This window comes from Rattus norvegicus, chromosome 10 (assembly GCF_021556685.1).
Source record: "Rattus norvegicus strain SHRSP/BbbUtx chromosome 10, alternate assembly SHRSP_T2T, whole genome shotgun sequence".
Taxonomy (NCBI): domain Eukaryota; kingdom Metazoa; phylum Chordata; class Mammalia; order Rodentia; family Muridae; genus Rattus; species Rattus norvegicus.
In genome coordinates, this window is record NC_141543.1 from 10031824 (window position 1) to 10046404 (window position 14581).

The 14581-nt window shown below is 45.5% G+C and overlaps 1 protein-coding gene across 11 annotated transcripts in view; it reads right to left on the bottom strand.

Annotated features, from left to right (window-relative positions):
• The window catches only part of Snx29 (sorting nexin 29), a 413834-nt gene that overhangs the window by 171361 nt on the left and 227892 nt on the right, over nucleotides 1-14581 (bottom strand). The window lies entirely within an intron of this gene.

Here is a 14581-nt window from a genome sequence, read left to right on the forward strand (position 1 = left end):
AGTCCAAGTGGATCAAGGACCTCCACATCAAACCAGACACACTCAAACTAATAGAAGAAAAACTAGGGAAGCATCTGGAACACATGGGCACTGGAAAAAATTTCCTAAACAAAACACCAATGGCTTACGCTCTAAGATCAAGAATCGACAAATGGGATCTCATAAAACTGCAAAGCTTCTGTAAGGCAAAGGACACGGTGCTTAGGACAAAACGGCAACCAACAGATTGGGAAAAGATCTTTACCAATCCTACAACAGATAGAGGCCTTATATCCAAAATATACAAAGAACTCAAGAAGTTAGACCGCAGGGAAACAAATAACCCTATTAAAAAATGGGGTTCAGAGCTAAACAAAGAATTCACAGCTGAGGAATGCCGAATGGCTGAGAAACACCTAAAGAAATGTTCAACATCTTTAGGCATAAGGGAAATGCAAATCAAAGCAACCCTGAGATTTCACCTCACACCAGTGAGAATGGCTAAGATCAAAAACTCAGGGGACAACAGATGCTGGCGAGGATGTGGAGAAAGAGGAACACTCCTCCATTGTTGGTGGGATTGCAGACTGGTACAACCATTCTGGAAATCAGTCTGGAGGTTCCTCAGAAAATTGGACATTGAACTGCCTGAGGATCCAGCTATACCTCTCTTGGGCATATACCCAAAAGATGCCCCAACATATAAAAAAGACACGTGCTCCATTATGTTCATTGCAGCCTTACTTATAATAGCCAGAAGCTGGAAAGAACCCAGATGCCCTTCAACAGAGGAATGGATACAGAAAATGTGGTACATCTACACAATGGAATATTACTCAGCTATCAAAAACAACGACTTTATGAAATTCGTAGGCAAATGGTTGGAACTGGAAAACATCATCCTGAGTGAGCTAACCCAATCACAGAAAGACATACATGGTATGCACTCATTGATAAGTGGCTATTAGCCCAAATGCTTGAATTACCCTAGATGCCTAGAGCAAATGAAACTCAAGACGGATGATCAAAATGTGAATGCTTCACTCCTTCTTTAAAAGGGGAACAAGAATACCCTTGGCAGGGAAGAGAGAGGCAAAGATGAAAACAGAGACTGAAGGAACACCCATTCAGAGTCTGCCCCACATGTGGCCCATACATATATAGCCACCCAATTAGACAAGATGGATGAAGCAAAGAAGTGCAGACCGACAGGAGCCGGATGTAGATCGCTCCTGAGAGACACAGCCAGAATACAGCAAATACAGAGGCGAATGCCAGCAGCAAACCACTGAACTGAGAATAGGTCCCCTATTGAAGGAATCAGAGAAAGAACTGGAAGAGCTTGAAGGGGCTCGAGATCCCAAAAGTACAACAATGCCAAGCAACCAGAGCTTCCAGGGACTAAGCCACTACCTAAAGACTATACATGGACTGACCCTGGACTCTGACCCCATAGGTAGCAATGAATATCCTAGTAAGAGCACCAGTGGAAGGGGAAGCCCTGGGTCCTGCTAAGACTGAACCCCCAGTGAACTAGTCTATGGGGGGAGGGCGGCAATGGGGGGAGGGTTGGGAGGGGAACACCCATAAGGAAGGGGAGGAGGGAGGGGGATGTTTGCCCGGATACCGGGAAAGGGAATAACACTTGAAATGTATATAAGAAATACTCAAGTTAGAACAGAACCACATGATCATCTCATTAGATGCTGAGAAAGCATTTGACAAAATTCAACACCCCTTCATGATAAAAGTCCTGGAAAGAATAGGAATTCAAGGCCCATACCTAAACATAGTAAAAGCCATATACAGCAAACCAGTTGCTAACATTAAACTAAATGGAGAGAAACTTGAAGCAATCCCACTAAAATCAGGGACTAGACAAGGCTGCCCACTCTCTCCCTACTTATTCAATATAGTTCTTGAAGTTCTAGCCAGAGCAATCAGACAACAAAAGGAGATCAAAGGGATACAGATCGGAAAAGAAGAGGTCAAAATATCACTATTTGCAGATGACATGATAGTATATTTAAGTGATCCCAAAAGTTCCACCAGAGAACTACTAAAGCTGATAAACAACTTCAGCAAAGTGGCTGGGTATAAAATTAACTCAAATAAATCAGTTGCCTTCCTCTATACAAAAGAGAAACAAGCCGAGAAAGAAATTAGGGAAACGACACCCTTCATAATAGACCCAAATAATATAAAGTACCTCGGTGTGACTTTAACCAAGCAAGTAAAAGATCTGTACAATAAGAACTTCAAGACACTGAGGAAAGAAATTGAAGAAGACCTCAGAAGATGGAAAGATCTCCCATGCTCATGGATTGGCAGGATTAATATAGTAAAAATGGCCATTTTACCAAAAGCAATCTACAGATTCAATGCAATCCCCATCAAAATACCAATCCAATTCTTCAAAGAGTTAGACAGAACAATTTGCAAATTCATCTGGAATAACAAAAAACCCAGGATAGCTAAAACTATCCTCAACAATAAAAGGACTTCAGGGGGAATCACTATCCCTGAACTCAAGCAGTATTACAGAGCAATAGTGATAAAAACTGCATGGTATTGGTACAGAGACAGACAGATAGACCAATGGAATAGAATTGAAGACCCAGAAATGAACCCACATACCTATGGTCACTTGATTTTTGACAAAGGAGCCAAAACCATCCAATGGAAAAAAGATAGCATTTTCAGCAAATGGTGCTGGTTCAACTGGAGGGCAACATGTAGAAGAATGCAGATCGATCCATGCTTATCACCCTGTACAAAGCTTAAGTCCAAGTGGATCAAGGACCTCCACATCAAACCAGACACACTCAAACTAATAGAAGAAAAACTAGGGAAGCATCTGGAACACATGGGCACTGGAAAAAATTTCCTAAACAAAACACCAATGGCTTACGCTCTAAGATCAAGAATCGACAAATGGGATCTCATAAAACTGCAAAGCTTCTGTAAGGCAAAGGACACTGTGGTTAGGACAAAACGGCAATCAACAGATTGGGAAAAGATCTTTACCAATCCTACAACAGATAGAGGCCTTATATCCAAAATATACAAAGAACTCAAGAAGTTAGACCGCAGGGAAACAAATAACCCTATTAAAAAATGGGGTTCAGAGCTAAACAAAGAATTCACAGCTGAGGAATGCCGAATGGCTAAGAAACACCTAAAGAAATGTTCAACATCTTTAGTCATAAGGGAAATGCAAATCAAAACAACCCTGAGATTTCACCTCACACCAGTGCGATTGGCTAAGATCAAAAACTCAGGTGACAGCAGATGCTGGTGAGGATGTGGAGAAAGAGGAACACTCCTCCATTGTTGGTGGGATTGCAGACTGGTACAACCATTCTGGAAATCAGTCTGGAGGTTCCTCAGAAAATTGGACATTGAACTGCCTGAGGATCCAGCTATACCTCTCTTGGGCATATACCCAAAAGATGCCTCAACATATAAAAGAGACACGTGCTCCACTATGTTCATCGCAGCCTTATTTATAATAGCCAGAAAATGGAAAGAACCCAGATGCCCTTCAACAGAGGAATGGATACAGAAAATGTGGTACATCTACACAATGGAATATTACTCAGCTATCAAAAACAACGAGTTTATGAAATTCGTAGGCAAATGGTTGGAACTGGAAAATATCATCCTGAGTGAGCTAACCCAATCACAGAAAGACATACATGGTATGCACTCATTGATAAGTGGCTATTAGCCCAAATGCTTGAATTACCCTAGATCCCTAGAACAAACGAAACTCAAGACGGATGATCAAAATGTGAATGCTTCACTCCTTCTTTAAATGAGGAAAAAGAATACCCTTGGCAGGGAAGGGAGAGGCAAAGATTAAAACAGAGACTTAAGGAACACCCATTCAGAGCCTGCCCCACATGTGGCCCATACATATACAGCCACCCAATTAGACAAGATGGATGAAGCAAAGAAGTGCAGACCGACAGGAGCCGGATGTAGATCGCTCCTGAGAGACACAGCCAGAATACAGCAAATACAGAGGCGAATGCCAGCAGCAAACCACTGAACTGAGAATAGGTCCCCTATTGAAGGAATCAGAGAAAGAACTGGAAGAGCTTGAAGGGGCTCGAGATCCCAAAAGTACAACAATGCCAAGCAACCAGAGCTTCCAGGGACTAAGCCACTACCTAAAGACTATACATGGACTGACCCTGGACTCTGACCCCATAGGTAGCAATGAATATCCTAGTAAGAGCACCAGTGGAAGGGGAAGCCCTGGGTCCTGCTAAGACTGAACCCCCAGTGAACTAGTCTATGGGGGGAGGGCGGCAATGGGGGGAGGGTTGGGAGGGGAACACCCATAAGGAAGGGGAAGGGGGAGGGGGATGTTTGCCCGGAAACCGGGAAAGGGAATAACACTCGAAATGTATATAAGAAATACTCAAGTTAATAAAAAAAAAAAAATCATTCAGGCCAAGTAAAAATAAAATCTAAAATAAAATTTAACAATATCAATGAAAAAAAAAAGAAATACTCAAGTTAATAAAAAAAATATAGAAATTAAAAAAAAAAAAGGCCAAGGAAACTAAAAAACAATGAATCTGTAGAACACCAAACAACACAAAGCAGGCGAAAATGGTGAATGCAATCTCCAGGCTGCCATGTGGGATGATGTGACTTATCTGGTGCCTTAGCTGCACTTTACAGCCACCACAGCATGATTACAAAACAACCAGTATGATGGTGCCAAGGCTGCAGAAGTGTGCTTTGTGGGTCTGAGGGAGTGAAGCAAAGGTGTTCCTCATGCTCACACTGAGTCGTCAAAAGTGCTTACAAATGAACTGCCCACATTCCAGAATACAGCCTGCCTCCATCACCACTGTTACCAGAGTCCCTTATAAAGGCCTTGCCACCATGCCCCCATCTCATCCCGGCTCACAGGGGGGCTTTCCTGTATCTCCACTGCCACAGACCAGTACTCTTACAGGCCAAGGTGCCCATCCTCTGACCCTTTCCCTTCTGTGAGGTTTTTGCTTTTTAACTCGGTTATTGCCTTTTGGCATTATTTGAAATTACTGATACCAGGCACTGTCTCTCCTTGGATTTTTAGGCCTTGACCCCCAGTCCAGTGAGGTGATGACTCACTAGACAGCTGTGAGGGAACCCCTCAGACAACAGGCATCGGACATTTCCCCCTTCCTCATTCAAGTGCTCCAAACTGATCCACTTTTACAGTCAGTTCTGACCTCAAAATCCCTTAGTTACTCAATCTTAATTCAGCTGACTAACAGTATCCTAGATCCCAGCATTATTTGGGATCTATACAAATAGTGCAAACAGCCCTGTTCCTTTTCTGACTGGTCTACCCCACACTGTGTAAATGTTCTGTCTTTAAGTTCCTGTTGATGGATCTGTAAGTTTGTTGAAGAGTTGGAGCCAGACCTAGCAGGAGGGCGGCAGAAGCAAAGGAGTGGGTACGTGCAGTGGGTACGTGCAGTGGGTACGTGCAGTGGGTATGTGCAGTGGGTACGTGCAGTGGGTACGTGCAGTGGGTACGTGCAGTGGGTACGTGCAGTGGGTATGTGCAGTGGGTACGTGCAGTGGGTACGTGCAGTGGGTACGTGCGTACACCTGGCACACACTGTTCTCCCCTGCAGCCTCCACTCAAAACCACTGCTGATCTGACTCCCCTGAGGTTCGTATGGATCACTTGTTTCTGCTGGCTCCTGTCTCCAGGAGATCTGACTCTAAGTTCTAGAGTCTGATGTTTTAGCTTCCCTCTGGGCTGCTGTGCCCTCCATGTGGTCACCAATGGGTTTCTCTGGCTCCTGCAGCCTGCTGCATCTCTGGGCTGCTGCACCCACAGAGACAGCTTCTTTTCTCCAGCTCAGCCCAGTTCTTCCCCATCTTCCAGGACTGCAGTCTCTGTAGCAGATTGGACTCTTTCCTTTGTGCCTCTAACTCCAAGCTACATGTTCTAGCTTTCTTTGTGCTTTCCTGGGCCTATACCTGTCAAATTTCCTTGCCTTGCCCCTAGAAGCTGCCTGCTAAGTCCTGCAGCTTCTCTGATGTTGGAACCCTTCTTCCCGGTAGAGTTCCTCATTTGTCTGTCCTCGTCCCTTAACTGTTCTTCTACGTCTCTGTGCCATACAATGTCTTTCTGGCTTCTGAAGTCGCCTCTATGCCCTTGGCACCCACTGCACAGGCTACATTCTCTCTCAGCTCTGGCCTAGCATACCAGCGTGGGTTTTACACCTAGCTGGTTTACACCAAACTATTTACATCTTGGCTAACTGTTCAATACCAGGCTTCTAAAAACTTGAGATAAGTAAAAGCATGTTTGGTAAGTAGGATTTGTAAATTCCTAAGGCCTACTCAGGCTCACAGTAATATTCGTCTAGCTTCTTTGTCTTTGCTCACTTTAAGGTTTACTGATTTGGGGCTGGAGAGATGGCTCAGCGGTTAAGAGCACTGACTGCTCTTCCAGAGGTCCTGAGTTCAAATCACAGCAACCACATGGTGGCTCACAACCATCTGTAATGAAATTTGATGCCCTCTTCTGGTGTGTCTGTACTCACATTTAAAAAAAAAAAAAAAAAGAAAAAGATTTAGTGATTTGGATCCCCCCCCCAAAAAAAAAACCCTCAGTATTTTATAATGGTGTAAAAGGTTCAGTAAAGTCTCCCTAGGGACCGTATGTATGAATAAAAGTTTTAGTTTGATAGTAAAAGAGCTTCAATTCAAAAAGTGTTATTTTTAAAGTTCAAACTTAAAAGGGATAAGTTTTAAAATCCTAATCTAATAAAAACTACTAACTCATTGTAAACTGTCAAAGATGATTAAGGCATTTAAGTTATAAATGATGGAACTCTTTAATGTATTCAGTGCTATGCTGTGGCCATGCTAAGTACTGATGCATTTGATTACAGGATAAGCATTATTTAGCCTCCTATGTAGTTTCCAAAGTTATGCCTAAAACAAGGAACAGAGTTTGTTTAATTTAAATACACTTAATAGATAATGATCTTCAAACTCTTCAGAGACCTGCTACAAAAGGCATTTCATGTTTAATGGAACGCTTCCTGTGATACAGAGATATGCCAGCTCCTGCAAGCTGCCTCAGATCTTCTCCAAAGAAGATGGCGGGCACAGAACAACTCCACCTGGAGCCTGCTTTAAATGTGGCAAGGCCAACCCTGGGTGAAAAACCTCCCTTTACCTCACCCAACACCAGGACCCTGCCCAAATGTGGACAAGCAGGACACTGAAGAGTTGATTGCCCCACTTTGCCTAGACAAGACAGGCCAGGCTCCCCAAGTTCCTCCTCCACAGGAGAATCTGTCAGTTCTCCTGGGCCTGGCAGCTGGAGACTCATGCTGCCCTGGGCCTCTGCCTCCAACGCCATGGAGGAAGCCAAGATCACTGTCCAGGTAGCTGGTGAGTCTCCTTCAGAGGTACTGAGGCAGCCACTAAAGGAAACAGTACAACATAAAATTCAAATGGAGTATTTGGGGGAGTAGGAGTGGAGTGTTGATATCAGGAATTGCTTTCAGCTCCCACAGCTACACCATTGGTCACTGTGGCCATGGCAACAGCCATACATTCCCAGTATACCTCTGGCTTAATTCCTAACTCCACCTGGGAGCGGTTATGTCATATTCCAAATAAAGGTGGACATCTTCTGCCATCTGTCTCTTTTCTTTCTGTCATCCCTTCCCCTTGTCTCAGTCTCCCATTAAATTCCCCCATGTGTTGGCTTGGTGTGCTTTATCTGGGCATGGGCCCATATTTAAACAACATCGAGACTCTGTGTGTGTGTGTGTGTGTGTGTGTGTGTGAGAGAGAGAGAGAGAGAGAGAGAGAGAGAGAGAGAGAGAGAGAGTTAAAGAATACTAAATAACAGTGAATCTGTGTTTCTAACCTTGATATGAAACACAGACTCAATTCTTATAAACTAAGTCATGCAGAACTGTACTCCATACAAATTCAAAAACTTAACTTTGAAACAGGACTTAGAAAAGCTGGGAAACACTGGCAGTGTTGTACCCCTGCAATGCCCGCACAGGACGTGGTGCACCCCTGCAATGCCCGCACAGGACGTGGTGCACCCCTGCAATGCCCGCACAGGACGTGGTGCACCCCTGCAATGCCCGCACAGGACGTGGTACACCCCTGCAATGCCCACACAGGAGGCGGAGGCAAGCATATTGGAGTTAAGCTCATCTTTGACAACAGAGCACTTGAGGTAGGTGACTGTCTCAGGACTGTCTCCAAACAAGAAAGAGGGCAGGTGAAATGGCTCAGTGAGTGATGGTTCTTCACAGCCAAGCCTACTGACCTGAGCTCATTCCCAGAACCCACATGGCAGGAATAGTGCAGTCATAAACATACACACACACACACACACACACACACACACACACACACACACACACACACACCCGAACATACAAAAATTAAAATAGTAACAAAGAGATTAGATCAGGGGCCTGTTGGGGCTCTTAGTCTCATTAATAAAACAATTTGTTGACTGAATTGGAAATGAGAGAACCTTATTAGAGATTAAGACAGAGAAAGCCCCGTGGGTGAGCAGGCTGTTCATCCCAGCAGCTACCCAGAGAAGAATAGAGGACAAAAGGAAAGGAAAACAGGACAAACCATGTGAGTTAAGCCTGCAGGGGTCAGCAAGGGTCATCAGAAGGCTGCAGGCAGACAACATAATGGTGCAGGAGGACTGCTTTAGAGAAAAGGCCACAGATGTAAGGAAGGGGTGCTTACAACAGAAACAGAGAAGAAAGGAAAAGTTATACTTCCTGAGCAGTTCAAAAGAAGCAGGCCACCCTACAAGGGAGCATGGCTGCGCTCCTTGAGACTGAACTAGGGATAGAATTCTGACATCATCTCAGTAAAAACTGTTCCTCTGCCTCTTTAGTGTGGCGTACAGCAAATCTATTCTCTAGTGGTGATCCCTTGAGCAGGTCGTGGGTCCACCAAACTGGATTAACTCTTAAGGAAGAGTACAAGGGCATGTCTCCACCTATGAGTAGATCCCATTCTTTAACAGCAGCAATGCCAGCAGCAGGACAGAACCCCGAGACGTTGTTAACTATCCAAAGTCTGTAGTCAACAGTCCCTAGGGTCTGCCCCCCCTAGTGCCCCTCAGATCTTTGCCTAGGGTGTCTCTCTCTACACGGAGTCCCTGCCTATTAAGAAGATGTACGCCCTAACCCATCTGAGCCATGAAGCCATCAGGCTTCCCCCAGGGCTCAAGAACCTGAGTGTACTTAAAAAGAATCAGCAATATTCCATGCTGGGCAAGGCAGACAGAAAGCAGGCTTTTTTCACATTGGAGTCTATGTTGGCTCTTTTGGGTTTTGTGTGTGCATTTGGTTTTGGTTTTTAGTGCTTTTTTATGAGAGAGAAAGAACAGAAGTGGGGTGAGTAGGGAAGTGGGTAAGAAAAAATATGATCACAATATATTATATAAATTATATAAAAATATATATAATGTTATATATAATATTATATAAATTATATAAAATATATTGTATTATATATAAAAATTAAATTATGTTTTGTTTAGGACATGTCTGCATGTGTGTGCACACAGGCATTCGAATGTGAGTGGTGCCAGAGGCTAATTTGGGGTAGTCTGTTCTCTTTTCATCATGTGGGTCCTGAGAAATGAACTCGGATCCCCAGGCTTGGTGGCAGGCACTTTCACCCACTGAGCTACTGCCATGGCCTAGAACATCTTCTTACCTTCAAGGCTGGGAGTAGACTCTGAAGTCCTGAAGATTTCTCATAGACCAGGTGACTTTCTTCTACAACGTCCCAGCCTCCTGCTGGCCTGCTTTAGCTCCTACAGCTTTGCAAGCCAGTCAGACACTTTACTTCTTTGTGCAAATAACATCAGACCTGAGCCCGAGTGCCATGCCTGTCTCACCGGCTCGCAGCCACTAGTGTGCCACCTCACACTTCTCAACAAGAGAGCACCATGGACCCTAAATTCTACTGAGGAGAGAACACCCCACAGGCGGCGGCCTCTCTCCACTCCTGATTGGTTTTAATAAAACGCTGATGACCTATGGCAAAAGAGGAGAGAGACTGAAGGCAGTGGCGCTGTGTGAGGAAGAAGCTGGCCCCGTGTTAGAGACTGAGGCAACAAGCCATGCAGCAGACAGAATAAGCAAAAGTGGTAAGAGCTAGCTGTGGACTGGAATAACCCAAAGGCCTACATCATTACTGAGAGCACAGCGGGGCACAGAAAGGCCTTATAGCTATAAGACACCATGTAGCGCCCTACTGCCCAAGTTGGGATGTGATGAGGCCACTTATGTATCATGAAGTTACACTACAACATCCAACTTGCTTTGCTCTTAGTCATGTCAAGATGACTTCCTTAGCCTTGAGTGAGCAAATCTGCACCACTCTCCACCATTCATGCATCATCCAAAATAAGTCCAGGTGAGGAGTGAATTCTAAATGTCAACACTGACAACGGTACAAACATCGGTGACTAGTCAGAGCAGAACTTGGTGAGCTGTCTCTTTCCTGAGTCTGCTCTCCTGGTCCTGATATGGAGGGAAGCTGAGTGTACTTCCTGCTTCTGTGTCTGCTCCTGTTGCCTGTTGAAAGGGTGGTCTCTTTCTCTGTGACCCCAAATTTACTGTTACATTCCCCAGGAGGAACGCCTGTCTGTTTGTGCTAACAAGAGCTGGTTCTGAATTTAGGGACACAAGGCACAGAAACAGTCAACAATTCATATTAACTGCTCCCCTCTCTTTCCGCCCCCCTGTTTTTTGTTGTCTGTCTTAGTAGGTAGCATCTCTGGCTGGCACAAACTGTCAGCCACCTATCTCTGCCTTCCAATTGCTAGGATCACAGGTGCACCCTACTCAGCGCAGCAATACACTCTTAAACCTAAACTGTAATCAATAATGATTCACTCCTTGTCTTGAATCACTTTTACAGTGTAAAGGAAACCCTGAGCAAAACCCACAGCTGCTGGGGCCTCACAGGCCAGGACACTTTCCTGAGCTATGCTAATTAACTGTACACTGCACAGAAAAGGCCAGCACAGACGCAGGTCAGAAACAAAAGTAGTCCAGGCACGGTGACATGTGGCTGCAATCCCAGGACTCAGGTAAGGAAGGAGGACACATTTGCATAGTCTTGTCTACATGGTGAGACCCTTAGCCAAACAGGGAGAGGGGGGAGAGGGGAAGGAGGCAAGGGAGAGGAAAGAAAAATAATACGATTATCTGTATTTAATGGGTTCATCACATGTGAAACTTACATCCCCTTCAGCAGGGTCACAGAAAATCAAAACAATGACCCTTCTTCAACTCACACAGCACTTTGTGCTCACTGGCACCAGACACAAGTCATTGACTACCCTTTGCCTAGCACAGCATCTACCAGTGAACACTCACCACTCCACTTCCAGCCCTCTCTGCAGTTAGTAGTCTCTACCTGTGTTTCCATGGAAGCATAATTATATATTCCAAATAGAAAAATAATGATCTGACAAAAAGTAATCAAAACCAGCTTCCCCCGTGACATGCACTGACTGAGCCACTGAGCCAATAGACACACGCACATTTACTCAGCATTGGAACTAGGGTTGTGTATGTTTGCTGTTTGTTAAGACAGGGTGTGTCTACATAGTCCTGGCTATCCTGGGGCTTGGGAGACCTCTGCCTCCCAAATGCTGGGATTAAAGGAATGTAACCACCACAGCCGGAAAAAAAACTCATGTGCACATGAGTACAGAGGCACAGAGGTTCTGGCCTAAAGCTAGAGTTACAGACGATTGTGAGTCACCCGACATGAATGCTGGGAACTAAACTCTTAACCACTGAGCTGTGTCTCAGGCCTCCAGAACTGTTCTTCACGGTCCAGGAAAGCTGAGGGTTATTGGACAGTAGGGCCATTCAAACTTGGGAGAGTACTGCGGAGTCTGAGGCCTTGGGCTGCTGCAGCTCAAAGAGTATTTTGGAGGCATCTGTGGTGAGTCACTTGAAGCAGGTGACTCTGCTGCTAGTCTCACTCGTAGGCACCAAGGAACACAATAGGCTTCTTCCTAAATCTTCCTAAAGAAACTACACATCTTGGAAGCAGCATACAGTATGATAAGGATCTAGGTTTTCTCTTAGTTTGAACAAGTATACAGTGACCCAGTGCACACAGTGTGCAACTGCTGGGGAGAGAGGCACTTCAAACCCAAGGACAGATTCCTAGAATACCATAGTGCACATAAGAAAATGTACCAACGGCGACAGCTAGAGAAGACCAGTCTCTATGTGGTGGAGGGTCTGGGATGCTTCCAGACTCCAGAGCATAAACGTACCTCCTAGACGAGACATCAGGTCCCAGACTGTTGCAGCAAAGACCATCCCTAATAGCCAGAGGTGGGAATGGAGATTGAGGCATGGAGTGCTAAGGCTAGGTGCTTGAGGTTCAAGATCAAGCTCATCCATTCACCAGTGTAATCTATGGCCAAGGTTTTCAAGTGTTCACTCCCCTGTTAGCAAATGAACCAGCACCTAGACAAGAGACATGTTTAAGGGACTAAAATGAATTAAGTGGAACCATGAAGTTCACATTGATCAGGGATTAAGAAGTGATTTGGGGTGTTGGAAAACAGTAAAAGTATCCTCCCGTGGAGGAAGTATGCTAATTAAATCAGAGCAAGCAAAGGCTTCAGTAGGGAGGTGCTGTCTGATCAGAGCCCTACAATGTTCTAGGACTTCAAAGAGGGCAGTGAGGCTAAAGCATAATTGAGAGACAGACAGACAGACACACACACAGAGACAGACAGACAGACAGACAGACAGACACAGACACAGACACAGACAGAGAAAGACAGAGATATAAAGAGGGAGACAGAGAGAAAAGAGAGCACAAAGACCAGAGAAAGCGCAGTCAAGGCTTTTATTCTCAACAACAAAAAGGGAGTCCCTAGAAGGAGATTCCAAACCCTAACCCTAGCCCTGTGTGCCCAAACTTGGAACCTCAGCTCTTTCCAATGTCCACACTATGTCCTACCTACTCTGGAGCCAGCATCCCCTGTGTTCCCTAGGGGCCACTGTGGCATACTTCTGAGGCCATGTGTTTACACTAGAAAGTTCACACAAACACTCTCATGAAGGAATGCAGTCTAACGTTTTGGTTAGTATAAGATACTAACCAATGACACTATAAGAGCACTGTACATCCAAATTCTCCACAAGGTTGAATTTTTAAAAAACATGGCATCAGCCAAAATTATAGAGCCATGTTTTACAACACATCCATCAGAAAGTGGGACCCACACTGCTGTCAACGTTGGTCAGAGGAGCTTCTTTCTGAAGTGACTACAGAGGCCATAGCTGCTCAGTGGGCAGCAGTGACTACGGAGGCCAGAGCTGTCACCAGATTCTTCCCAAATGTATTTCCACCTGCCAGTGTGGTGCAGCCTAGAGGGGTCTGGTGCAGATTTCAATGCTATGCTTCCCCATTAGAGAAAAGCCATTTGACTGCAATAACCACTTACTCACTGGAGTAAAGCACATGGATCGGCATGCTAGCCAGAGTAGTTTCTCACTCAGAGTGCAGCTGTGTGAAGGCATGTTCCTTGGCAGAATCTAGGCTGTACTTGCAGCCGTACGGGTCCCTAAGTGTCACCTGCCAGAGAAGGGACTAGATGGCCTGGATGACTCCATGTGTCATTTCTAACACATCTTGCTCCTAAACAGCTGTTAGGTCCTAAAACCTGGGACAAATGGCCCAGGTCACATAATCAAAGTGGACACTGGCCACCAGGTTCTCCCAGCATACCTCAGTCTCTACCTATTACCCGATCCTCCTGGCTAGCATACCCCATAACCCATCCTACACTTCTCCAGCCCAGGCACTGGGCTGCCCTTCCCTCAGTTCCCCTTCACTATGTAATCCAACCATTTTGGCTTACTATTTGGGTCTCCTGGTTATTGCACTTGGTCCCCCTATCTCTCCTCTCCTTTCTTTTACTTCCCTTCCTCTCCTCACATGGCTCTAGCTCATGTCCACTCTGAACTCTTCCAGATGTCTGCTTCTGGCTATGCTCTCCCACCCATCTACAATAAACCTTCTCCATTATATCTAAGGACAGTCAGGTTTCCTTTTTTTTTTTTAACTCACAAGTCACAGCAAAAACTCAGCTGGAAAATTGATGTGATGACAGAAAGCATGAGGCATAATCTCCTTAGGTGGGACAGCTGCTGGAAGTGCACACGGTACCGCAGCACCACAGCACCACAGCGCCACAGAGCCACAGAGCCACAGAGCCACAGAACCACAGCGCCACAGCGCCACAGAGCCACAGCGCCACAGCGCCACAGAGCCACAGAGCCACAGCACCACAGAGCCACAGCGCCACAGAGCCACAGCACCACAGAGCCACAGCGCCACAGAGCCACAGCACCACAGAGCCACAGAGCCACAGAGACACAGCATCACAGAGACACAGAGACACAGAGACACACCACCACAGAGCCACAGAGCCACAGCGTCACAGAGACACAGAGACACAGAGCCACAGCGCCACAGAGACACAGAGCCACAGAGACACAGCGCCACAGAGCTACAGCGC